Genomic DNA, 13,851 nt, shown 5'->3' on the forward strand with positions numbered 1-13,851 from the left:
AATTTTCCTCTCCACAAAGTTGATGTCTGCGTTGGGGACCTGCGTATTCACAAATTCCAGCAGTTTTTCCAGTGATGCCTTCCTAGCTGGTTTATTTCTATATAAGGGGTTTTTCACCTCCCACAAATAGCGCATATCCCTGTATTTACCAATGAACTGGCCCATGAATTCTGAGTCTTTAAATTGTTTCATTTTTTATGCAAGACCAAACAAAAGACAAAAACACTAATATCAAGCTAAACTCTCCTAATCTTATCCCAATATAGGCCTCAATCTATAATCAGTATAGGCCACTCATGTCCCAAGTTAAAATGTTACCTTCGTTATTACATTCGTCGCTTCCGTTCCTCCTTCTTCCACACACAGAATGTAGGTACGACACATGCGTGTTAGCTTTATATGCACTGTGCATGTATGAAACTCCGCCCGCGTCGCCCACCCCTGACGTTCTTTCTACAGTACTCCCCACCCCTTCTCTTTCGGCGCCCAGTGGAAGACGACATGGCGGAGACACAGCAGGTGTGTGATAATAGTAATGAGGAGGAAAGCCCGGAGCAAAAAACGTCCCGATCCAGGAGGAGGAGATTTAAGGCCTCAAATATGGCCTTTGTAGAGATGGTGAAGATGGTCGACATATTGAAGAGGGCCGACTGTGATGGGAAGCATGGACCGTACACCAACCCTAATGAGAGAAATTCTAAGATCATGACTAAAGTTGTGAAGAGTCTGCACAGGAAGTTTGGGGTATGACGATCCAAGGAGCAATTGAGGAAACGCTGGTCATACCTGAAACTCAAGAGAGTGCTTCTAAAAATAAGTACTTGTTGTGTGTTCCGATTACTATTATTACTTGCATGCCACTGTGCTTTTCTTTACTATTGAACAGTTTAAAATGGCGACTTTCATGTTCATGGGCACAGTAATCGGTCGTAGTAAACATCGTTCATTTGCAACTAAATACAATGTTTTTGCCAGATACAGGGTTAACTACATTTGGTCATGATAATTTGTATTAAAAGAAGTTTAGGACATTGTTGTCTAAATGTGTTTGAAACTAGAAGGAATTGCAAACTTGATTCAGTGTAATGTAAAGAGAGGTCACTCAGCAGCTGTTTACACATCTGGACTCAGTAGCACTAGTGTAGGACACAAGAACAAACTTTTTAGGGTGTCCCACACAGGTGCTCTAGTGGATACTTGGGGTGTCTCCATGTGTGAAACTTGTCCAAAAAAGGTAAGTATTCCAGCTTGGTTAAGGGAATAAATCACGTCTTCACCTTTGAACTCTGCCCAAACAAACAATTAAACCCCACTTCCAAGCAATGTTTCATATTACTATTTCTGGCCTCAAATATCTGTGTGCTAAGTATACCTTTTGTTTCATTCTCATAGGGGAGAAAAGACAGGATGTCTGAGGACTCCAGGAACCCCCCCCACCTCCTGAAGAAGGGGACCAGGGAACACCACAAGCTGAGGATGTGGAGGAAGGAGAGGTGGTGGAAATTGTCACCACAACAGGAGAGTGTCTGACACCACAGATTCATGTAATAGATGTATGCCTGCATATTTATAATACATGGTGTGTATTTTTTCTTTTAGGTGATGTGCATGTTGTTGAAGAACAAGCTCCTCATTTCACCAGTGACAGTGCCCAAAGGCTTATCCAGGACATCATGTATTGTAGTCAGGATTTAAAACAAATGAGATTGAACAAAAACTGAAGAACATGATTGATGTACTAGAAAGAATATAAATACCCAAAAAATGCCACCATTTTTATTTTTTATAACCAATTTTTTATGCATTTTAAAATTTTGAAGATGCACACAGTGTGTCAACATGTGCTATCTGCAATCAGGGTATATCAATGTACGCGTTTTGTGGCTGCAACCCCTTCCTCGCAACTCAAGTAGCTGTGAGGAAGTGGTTGCACCCCCAAAACACGTCCATTGATCCCCCATGATAGGAGATAGCACATGTTGACATTAGGTATGTGATCAGGAGGAAAATCCCCAGATTGACTCCCAATTTGTGTGCATCTTCAAAATTTGGCTTTTACAGGGGTGACATCACCCCATATGAGGAAGGCAATATCAACACATTTTGGACACTATAATATCTAATATTGCCTTCAGTTTTTCAATGTTGAACTTTGTAAGTTCCTGAGTTGTGTATGTTATGTTTTGAAACATGCCTGTTTATGTACCCTAAAAAAATTGAAGGTAAAACTTGAAGAAACCCATATTTTTTGTTTTTTAAAAAAAAGTTTTACAAATCACATGTGCATGTGCACGGAGTAAAAGGTTTTATACTCAACAATGTGTGGCTTCTTCTTTCAATGATCAATACCAGTTTTTGTATTAAGTTTGTGTTTACAGTGACAATGGGTGTTATTTAATAATGGAAAAACCACTTGGTAATACAAGTGCACTAGGAGAACCTAGGAGACAGCAAAAAGAAACACAAGCAGTAAATGAAAATCCAGATTTTATCCGATAAAATCGAAAATGTATTCCAAATTGGCTGCCAAAGCAATGGCCACCCTACCTGTAAAATATTTAACATATTTTTCCCACACTTCATGGGTGCTTTGGGGGGGCAAGCCAGGACGGCCCATTTCCAGGGCCCTCAGTGTTTCATTAAGTCCGGCCTTAGGCCCAACTAAGGCAACATGACTTGGATTATTTTGTTGTGCAGTATGCAGCAAGATAACCCAATGTTGTTTTGTTTGTACTCCGCCATATTTATGACAGTTAAAAATAGGCGGAACCGGCTGGCCATTATCCCAAACGCATTCTCCACGACTCTTCTGGCTCTGGCCAGCCGGTAATTAAAAACCCTCTTCTCCGGGATGAGGGTCCTCTGGGGGAATGGCCTCATCACGTGATCACCCAGACCGAATGCCTCATCTGAGATGAACACAAATGGCAGTCCCTCAACGTTCTCTTCCGCAGGTGGCAATCCCAAGCCACCACTCTGGAGACCTTGATAGAACTCGGTCAGGACAAAGACTCCACCATCCGACATCCAACCATTCCTCCCCACATCCACATACAGAAACTCATATGTCGCCGACACCACCGCCATCAACACAATACTATGAAACCCCTTATAGTTATAATAGTATGACCCCGAATGGGGTGGTGGTACGATGTGGACGTGTTTCCCATCAATTCCCCCTCCACAGTTGGGAAAGTCCCAACAGTCGGCAAAGTGGGATGCCACAGTCTGCAATTCCTGTGGCGCTGAAGGAAACTGTGAAGTCAAACAAAAACATAAAAATTAGTAATTTTGCACATAAACATTGCAAGCAGATTGGACACAAACATTATTGGCCAACACCAGTATAACATTTTTTTGAAGGAGTATTTAAAGGCAAAAATATAAGGTCCACTGAGCAGCTTCATCCCCCCCTCTGATAGCCCATTGTAAAAATTTTAGGGGGGTATGTTTTGGAGAGGTAACCCTCTCCACTTCATTGAGAGCTGAATGCATAAAAAATGTGTGTTACTTTGGCCAGCCCCTCCTTACTCACAATATTGGCAGCCCACTGGACAGGTAAGAAGTGTCATAATACAAAAATATGAATACACACTGTACAAATTGAAGCACATTTTTACATTCTGCAATTAACTAGAAAGATAATAGGAGAACCAAACTTTAAACAGTACCATTTGAAAGTATTCAGGCAGGCCCTTGCACTACATGCTTTGGTGAATTCATCCATAAATATGAACACAAAATCTGTAGGTATAGTGTGTATGGGTTTGGCAAAGTCAGCAGATAGAGGATTGGTATTGGTTGATTTAGCAGTTGGGGGGAGGGAGGGTTCCAAATGATTTTGGGACCCCCCAAAAAAGCCTCTGGCACTCTGCCTGAATTTAATTCAATATTGAATATTGAATATTTTATTTTTTGTCAGAAGTGATTGAAAAATGACAAAAAAACAAACAAAATTACACAAAGTTGTCATTAAATGATATATTGCTCACACATGCCATGGTTATATGTGAAATTACACCCCAAAATACATTCTGCTGCTTCTTCTGAGTATGGGGATACCACATGTGTGAGACTTTTTGGGAGCCTATCTGCATACAGGGCCCCAAAACCAAGCACCGCCTTCAGGATTTCTAAGGGCGTAAATTTCACTTCTCATTACCTATCACTGTTTCGAAAGCCATAAAATGCCCAGATAGCACAAAACCCCCCCAAATGACCCCATTTTGGAAAGAAGACACCCAAAGCTATTTTCTGAGAGGCATGTTGAGTCCATGGAATATTTTATATTTTGCCACAAGTTGCAGGAAAATTACAAACGTTTTTATTTTTTTATTTTTTTGTTGTCACTAAATGATATATTGCTCAAACATGCCATGGGCATATGTGGAATTACACCCCAAAATACATTCTGCTGCTTCTCCTGAATACAGAGATACCACATGTGTGAGACTTTTTGGGAGCCTAGCTGTGTACAGGACCCCGAAAACCAATCACCGCCTTCAGGCTTTCTAAGGGCGTACATTTTTTATTTCACTCCTCACTACCTATCACAGTTTCGAAGGCCATAAAATGCCAAGATAGCACAACCCCTCCCCGAATGACCCCATTTTGGAAAGTAGACACACCAAGCTATTTGCTGAGAGACATGTTGAGTCCATGGAATATTTTATATTTTGCCACAAGTTGTGGGAAAATTACATCTTTTTTTTTTTTTTTTTGCACAAAGTTGTCACTAAATGATATATCGCTTGGGGCGTGGCTTGGATGGCTTCCCGGGCAGACGTGTCTCTCTGAAGCTCCCGCTCCGGCCTGCCTGCACACAGCTGGAACCTGCTCTTTCTTGCCATTAACCATGGGTAAACCGCGCAAAAATAAAGAAGGGGACTCCAGGGGACACACCACCCGCTCTTCCTCGGTTACCCCACCGCTCATCACCGAGTATTTCGGGCAGGGAACTACGGCCAGACAACACGAGGCCAAGATGGTGCCGGCGCCATGCACAGCAGCCGTTTCCTCTCCTTCTCTACAAGCCTCCATGGACAGCAGGAACAACAGGTACGGATCCGAAGGTGACTTACCAGCTACACACTCTCCGACGCCCCCCTGCCGACCTCTCGATCAGCCACCCGGCCCCCTCCGGAGGACAAATGCTGGGCAGCCTGTCACAAACTTTTCCCCCATGCCTCATAGGACCCGCGTCCTCTGTATCCCCCGACCAGCCATCCCCCTCCTGGGACTCCTGTGCTCCGGACTGGGACCCCAACTCCCTGCCACAACGCTCCCAGCCACACAGGGACAGAGCCCCCTCTCTCTCCCCTCTCCAGAGAGATATAGCCCAGGCTCCAGCACCTCCCCAGGCCTTACAGCCATCAGGATTCCAGGGGGCTTATTCTCACACGGGGAGCCCAGCACTACTCCCCCTTCACTGCCACCTCAGAGGGGATCCCCCATGCCAGCTTCTTACTCGGCCGTAGTACAGGACTTCCATGATCACACCACACTGGATTTTGACCCTGACCCTGAAGCATGTACATCTTGGCGAGATTACGTTCGTTGTATGCCCACAAAACAAGACTTCCGTATGCTTATCCAAGAAGTACGGGATACTTGTAGAACCGAGATTAACATGCTTCGCACTGACCTTCACCAACTGTCTACTAAAGTCGCATCTTTGGAGGAGGAAACATACGACACTAAAATTGAACTCTCGCAAATACACGATTGCCTAACCTCCCAAGCCTCTAACCTTAGAGACTTCCAACGCCATCTCGAAGACCTTGATAATAGAGGTAGGAGTAACAATATTCGGGTCCGAGGCCTCCCAGAGGCGACTCAGGATGAAGACCTGCATGTGACCTTGCAAGCCATCTTCAACAGCATACTAGGTCGCCCGGGACATCAGCGAGTTAAGCTAGATCGAGCACATCGAGCTTTGCGCCCCCGTGGGCCAGGATCCCGACCGCGAGATGTGATCTGTAGGGTGCACAACTACACCCTTAAAGAGGATATTATGAGAAAGGCATGAAACATGCACGCCATTGATTTTGATTGAGCCTCCATTCAACTTTTTCCGGACTTATCATGGATCACCCTCCAACAAAGATGATCCTTACAACCACTTCTCACCCTGTTAAGAGAACATGACTTTCGCTATCATTGGGGTTTCCCCTTTAGCCTCACGACAAAAAAAGATGGGAGGTCTACAACCCTCCGATATCCAGAAGATCTTCAATCTTTCTGTAGAGAATTGGATATCCCGGTCCCACCTACCCCTGGGTGGGAACCGCTGCCGGCACCCCCTCCTCGTCCTGATCCTTGGTTCCAAGTTACTGGCCGGAAACGTACAAGACCGCGTTCTGCGGGTCCTTCCCCGCCACCTCGTCAGAGATGAACTTCTGCTTCTTTAAGTCCCTTTTCCACCTTGATGTTTGATATCAGACCTATTCCGTCCATTTCCTGTTTCTCTACCTGAGGGCCCGTAGATATATCCTGCTCAACCCATCCATCCACAGTATGGGCCTACTTAGCAAGAAGGTTTTCTTTTATGATAGCAAGATGGTTTTCTTTTATGTTAGCAATACATGTTTGATTGTGACTATAAGTATCGGATAGAATTTGTACAGCTAGCCGGGATTTACCACCCCCCCTCATCTCTCCTTTCTATCACACACTCTCTCTTTCCCTACCTTTCCCCCCTTTCTTCCCTCTTCCATTCTTCTCCTCCCCCCCTTTATTATCTACCTATTTCTACTCCCTTCCTCCCCCTCCCTCCCCTCCCTCTTACCTTCCTGCCCCGAGGGGGGGCTTGGCTGGTTGGGAAGGATATTCCTTCCCCTTTTCTTCCCTCCTGTTTAAGAGCAAACCTTAGGGGAACATTATAAAGAAGGAAAACCTCTGTACCTTTACTTCACTGCTATTGACTCCACAGACCAGTTTTACTACTGCTCAAAATTCCCCGTATCAATAGTCTCATCAGTTTTTCTTTTCTTTTCGGGTCATAGTTATGCTTATAGATATGTCGGTTATCAGTTGATAAATGCAGGTTCCATGTTTCTTCTGTTAATTAGTTTTTCTTTTTTAATTTTGATGCAGGCAGGCCCGGAAGAGGGTCACCCCCTCCTTGGGTCCATCCTCTCCTCCCCCCCCGGGGATCTCCGAATAGCTCCCTTCCCCATTTTCTTTGACAGTGGCGCCTCTACCTCCTATGTCAGAGGGGGCCCTCCGGAGTTTCCCAGCTTACCACCTCGTGTAGGTGGATTATACTGTGAATGGTTAATTGACCTTAATTTTGTACTAATTTTTTGTGTCTTTTTTTTGTACCTTTTTCACTACATCTTTCCTACTGTTTTTTCTATTCCTCTCGTTTCTATCCCTCTCAACCTTTTGGGCGCCATCCACCTCCGGGTCCCGGCTCTTGCTCGGGGGGTCACAGACCTCCAAACCGCACTCTCCATGGAGATCCGCTTTGTGGACATCCTATACATTGAGGCTCTACTAAATCCACTAGGTAAGCTACTGTTCCACCCCCAATGTATCCACCATGATTGACATATTTTCACTAAACGTAAAAGGCCTTAACTCTAATGCTAAGAGAAGCTTGGCATTACGAGAGTTTAAACGGTCTAAGGCTGACATTATTCTCATTCAGGAGACACACCTTGCTTAAACGCGCACCATGACATTTGCGCGAAGACACTATTCACACATATACCAGGCCTCTGGTCCACATAAACGAGCAGGGGTAGCAATCCTTTTTAAGCAAGGTTCCCCCTGCCAGTTACAGTCTCTATATTCTGACCCATTGGGACACTACCTTATCCTCCGAGGCCTTTGGAAGGGTGCTAATCTCACTTTATGCAATGTCTATGCCCCAAACACGAACCAAATTACCTTTTTGTCTAAGGTCTTTGATCGCCTTTTTGAAACCCCCCATCAATACCTGGTGATTGGAGGGGACTTTAACCTCATCCACTCTCCAGGTCTTGATAAACATTCTGTGAGTCGGGGGAAGACCCAAGTAACTATCAATAGAAAAGCCACCCAATTTCGCCAATTAACTAGAAAATATGCCCTGTTCGACACATGGCGTACCACCTACCCATCAGCTAAGCAATTTACTTTTTATTCCCATCCCCATAAGTCCCATTCGCGACTAGATTACTTTTTTGTCAATGCTCCGACCCTGCGAACGTGCAAGGACTCAGATATCCGGGCCATTTCATGGTCGGATCATGCCCCGATTATACTCTCCCTAGCACTCTCCTCAAGCTCCTTTCGTAAATGCCATTGGCGCCTGAACAAATTCTTACTTAAACATTACCCATCTAGAGAAGAATTGGAACAAACCCTGAAGCTCTACTTCGTAGAAAACTGTTCCCCTGAGATCTCAACCTCATCTCTGTGGGAGGGCCATAAGGCAGTCTTCCGAGGCCAATGTATCTCGCTTTCTACCGCCCTGAAAAGGAACGTTAATGCAACACGCCGCACCCTTCTAGACAAACTTAAGCATTTAGAAGCGCGCCTGCTCTCATCCCCGTCCCTAGCGATCCTTAGAGAACTCGTCAGTGTTAGGGCTGGATTGAGAGATAGTGACTTGGGTAAGATAGAAAAGGCGCTGATTAGGCTCAGACAGACTTATTATGACAAGGCCAATAAGCCACACACGCTCCTAGCGAAACAGCTTCGCGACAGGGCAGCAACTACCACCACTACACATCTTAGAGACACAAATGGTGTCCTTCAATCTCACCCTAACAAAATAGCACAGCTTTTTCATGATTTCTATTCTACCCTGTATAATGACCCAAGTGTCCCGCACAACCCGTCCCCTCCGGACCTGTCTCAAGCCATCCATACTTATTTAGCAGACACAGATACTCCTAGGCTCACCTCCTCTGCTCTAGAGATTCTTAATGCCCCCATTGCGGAGGAAGAAGTAACAGACACGATTAAACAGTTGACAAATAATAAAGCCACTGGACCTGATGGATTGCCATACCTTTACTACAAGACGTTCCTACCACATTTAGTCCCCCATATGACAAAACTCTTTAATTCATTTCTCTCTGATACACCAATTCCCAGAGATATGCAGAATTCCTACCTGACACTAATCCCAAAACCAGGAAAAGACCATACTCTCTCGTCTAATTACAGACCAATAGCACTCCTCAATACAGACTTAAAAATGTTTACAAAATTACTGGCAAACAGATTAAACAACTTCATGCCATCCCTGGTTCATAGAGACCAAGTGGGATTTATCCCTTGTAGACAGGCCGGGGAAAACACCTGGAGGGTTATCGACTTGGTTGAGGTTGCGAACAGGAACAAATTGGAGGCAATACTGCTCAGTCTGGATGCCGAAAAAGCCTTTGATAGGCTAGGCTGGCCTTTCCTGTTTGCAACTCTCAATTGGTCTGGTATTGAAGGTCCATTCCTCCGAGCTATCATCCACCTATATTCGGCCCCTACGGCCCAGGTTCACACTCAGTTCGCCACTTCCCCTACCTTTCTGATTTCTAATGGGACTCGCCAAGGCTGCCCACTTTCCCCTCTTCTATATGCCCTATGCATTGAACCTCTAGCAGCTCATATTAGAAATAACCCAAGTATTCATGGTATCCCAGTTTGCACTAAAGATTTTAAGATTTCCCTATTTGCGGATGATGTTCTTCTTACTCTTACCCAACCTCATATATCTCTTCCGAACTTACAGGCTGAGCTGGATAGATATAGCACCCTCTCGGGTTATAAAATTAACAGTTCAAAAACGGAGGTCCTTCCTCTCAATCTATCCCTTCAAACACTATCAACACTTTCGCAAACATTTCCTTACTCTTGGCAGTCCTCTTCCTTAAAATACCTCGGGATACATATCACACCCACATACGACACTCTATATAAAGCTAACTTTCCCCAAATATTTAACTCTATCAGAGCCTCCCTAACCAAATGGAAATCTTTGAAATTGTCCCTTTTTGGTAGACTTGCAACCCTGAAGATGACGATATTACCCAGACTTTTGTATCTTTTTGAGACACTCCCTATTCCCATTCCATCCTCACACCTAAAAAAACTTCAGGGTGACCTGATACATTTTTTCTGGAACTATAAAAGACATCGCATTGCTAGATCGGTTTTATACGCTCCTCGTAATCAAGGCGGACTGGCATTCCCCAACATAGCTAAGTATTACCTAGCAGCCCAGTTAAGACCTGTAGCCTCCTGGTGTTTCCTACATGCCTATAATAGGTGGACACAGATTGAGAAGTTATGGTTAGCCCCCACCCACCCAAATTCCATGCTTTGGAGTTCTGATATACCACCTGGCAGCGTACAACTGTTAGGACCAATGGCCCTCTTACGCACATTATGGCGACGTGCCAAATCGACGTATCCGCTCTCTACCACGTCTTCCCCAGTAACCTCATTTCTATTTACACCCAACATTCCTGACAGCTTAACCTCACAGATGTCTCATTTCTGGATGGATAAGGCTTTATTTTGTTATGGCCAATTAATTGATCCTAAAACCAGACTGCTAAGATCCTTCCGAGAACTACAAATCGCCTTTGATATTCCTAAACAGGCTTTTTTCAGTTACTTACAAATACGCCACTACGCACAATCACTAGTGTCGAACTTAAGATTTTCTCCCCTCACGGACTTCGAAAAGCTATGTTTAGAGGGTTTGTCCCCTAAGGGCATGATTTCCCGCACCTATCAGATTCTGGTCACAGATTTCTCACCGGATGGGCCGCGACATTCATATATGGTTAAGTGGGAGCAGGCCTTGGGTACAGACCTATCCTTAAAGACCTGGCAATCCATATGGATACAGGTTACTAAAAGCTCCATATGCACGCTTTATAAAGAGAATCAATATAAGATTTTATTTCACTGGTATCAGACCCCTGATCTGCTCCACTCCATATACCCCACGGCCGATTCCCGTTGTTGGCGATGTTCTAAAGATAGGGGAACGTTATTTCATGTCTATTGGACTTGCCCTCTAATCATCCCCTATTGGCATATGGTACAATCCTTACTCCAGTCCATCTTTGATGTTGGAATGCTCCTCAATCCGAAGATCTTTCTTCTAGGTCTCCCACCTGCCACCTCTAAAATATCAAAAAAACTCTTAGCTCATGTGCTCACTGCAGCACGATGTTTGGTGGCTCTAAAGTGGAAAAAGAGGGAACCCCCCTCACTGTCTGAGCTGCATTCCAGGATCAGAGATGTTAAAAGAATGGAATATCTTACAGCCTCATTAAATGATACCCTGGATAAGCATAACCGTATTTGGGAACCCTGGGTCATGTTGGAGACTCCTGCGACCTAACGCTTTGAGTCACTTGCGTATTTATGGCCATTCCTTTTTGGACTGTCCTAGACCCGGGAGATGGGTGGTTGTCCTTTTTTTTTTCCCTCTCCCTCTTTCTCTACTCTTTTCCTTTTCTTTCTTTTATGTGTTTATACACTTGTGCAAAGGGTATTAATGGATATACTGTTTGAGATGTATACTAATCCAGTAAATTCATTCTGTTTAATCACTAAATGTCTGCACTGAACGGCCTTGTCGTTCGACGCTCATTTGATTGTCTGTCAAATTGAACTGTGATGTTACGTACTCTATTTTCTGTACCCAATGCTGCAGATTTGTATATTTTTGTGGAAAAATAATAATAAAAACTGTCAGTTATAAAAAAAAAAGATATATCGCTCAAACATGCCATGGTTATATGTGGAATTGCACCCCAAAATACATTCTGCTGCTTCTCCTGAGTATGGGGATACCACATGTGTGAGACTTTTTGGGAGCTATTTTGGGGTGTAATTTCACATATGCCCATGGCATGTTTGAGCAATATATCATTTAGTGACTAATTTGTGCAAAAAAAATAAAACTTTTTTTTTTTTTAATTTTCCTGCAACTTGTGGCAAAATATAAAATATTCCATGGACTCAATATGCCTATCAGCAAATCAGCAAATAGCTTGGGATGTCTACTTTCCAAAAAGGGTTCATTTTTGGGGGTGGATTGAACTGTCCTTGCATTTTATGCACAACCTTTAGAAGCTTGATGTCACAGATCACCCATTCTTCTAACCACTTGAAGACAAAGCCCTTTCTGACACTTTTTGTTTACATGAAAAAAAAAAAAATTGTTGCAAGAAAATTACTTTGAACCCCCCAAAATTATATATTTTTTTAAAGCAAAGGCCCTACAGATTAAAATGTTGGGTGTTGCAATTTTTTTTTCCACACAGTATTTGCGCAGCGATTTTTCAAACGCAATTTTTTGGGAAAAACACACTTTCTTAATTTGAATGCACTAAAACACACTATATTGCCCAAATTTTTGATGAGATAAAAAAGATGATCTTATGCAAAGTACATAGATTCCAAACATGACATGCTTTAAAATTGTGCACAAACATGCAGTGGCGACAAATTACATACATTTTTAAAAGCCTTTACAGATTACCACTTTAGATTTACAGAGGGGGTCTACTGCTAAAATTACTGCCCTTGATCTGACCTTTGTAGTGATACCTCACATGCATGGTGCAATTGCTGTTTACATATGACACCAGACTGATGCTTGCTTTGCCTTTGCATGTAAGCATGGGGAGACAGGGGTGCTTTTTTTTTTTTTATTATTATTTATTTTGCTCTTTTATTTTTTTTTAAACTGTTCCTTTCCTTTTTTGAAATAATTTTTATTGTTATCTCAGGGAATGTAAATATCCCCTATGATAGCAATAGTTAGTGACTGGTACTCTTTTTAAAAAAAATGTGGTCTATTAGACCCTAGATTTCCCCTCTGCCCTCAAAGCATCTGACCACACCAAGATCAGTGTGATAAAATGATTTCCCAATTTCCCAATGGCGCTGTTTATATCCGGCGAAACCTAAGTCATGAAATGCTTGTAGCTTCTGATTTCTTAGGCCAAAGAAATGATTGGAGCCATTCTGGTCTGTGATCAGCTCTATGGTCAGCTAGCAGAACCACCGGCTGCATTCTCGGGTTCCTTATTGGGACAGGAGAGCCCAAGAAAACCATGGAAGACGGCGGGAGGGGTGGTCATTAGCTAATTAGCCACTAGGATTGCTTTTACATGAAAGCCGACCACTGGCTGAAAATAATGATATCAAGATGATACCTAAACCTGCAGGCATTATTCTGGTATAACCACTCAGAGTCCAGCAACATACCAGTACGTCGCTGGACCTTGTTGGGCATGCATTGTAATGTTCTTTTTTTCATGTAGCCTGTGGGCTGAAGGAAAAAAAAAGATTGATCGGTGGGTATGCCCACCATTAGAATACAGCCCTTCATCCACCCACTTCTAATGATGGGCATTCATACATGTTTTTTTTTAACTGTGGTGGTGAAATCACCTCCTACAGCGCTGGAGTCATTGATTTACGTATCATGGGAGCAAACGTTGTTGCTGTCAAGATAAATAAATCAGTGCTGCAGCTGAATGGCGTACCTGCTAAGTAGGGATGAGCTTTCTGTTCGGGTCAAACATGAGTTTGACTCAAACATTGGCTGATCGCCCGTTCATCGAAAACCGAACATTATGGGCCGTTCGCACCGAATTTGAGCGGTGCGTAACGTCCCATAATGCACTGCGGGTGCGCAGTGCATTGCTGTATGATGATTGGCCAGAGCATGCACCATGACCTGCATGCTTTGGCCAATCACAGCACCCTCAGCTAAGAGAGCCATAATTGGCCAAAGGCAGGGTGCCTTTTGTCAATCATGGCTCAGGGGGACTAAGTTCACTCCCCACACTATATAAGGCCACCTGCACGTCGAACTAGTGTAGTGTGTTG

Source organism: Aquarana catesbeiana, linkage group LG04, assembly GCF_042186555.1.
Source record: "Aquarana catesbeiana isolate 2022-GZ linkage group LG04, ASM4218655v1, whole genome shotgun sequence".
NCBI classification, from domain to species: Eukaryota; Metazoa; Chordata; class Amphibia; order Anura; family Ranidae; genus Aquarana; species Aquarana catesbeiana.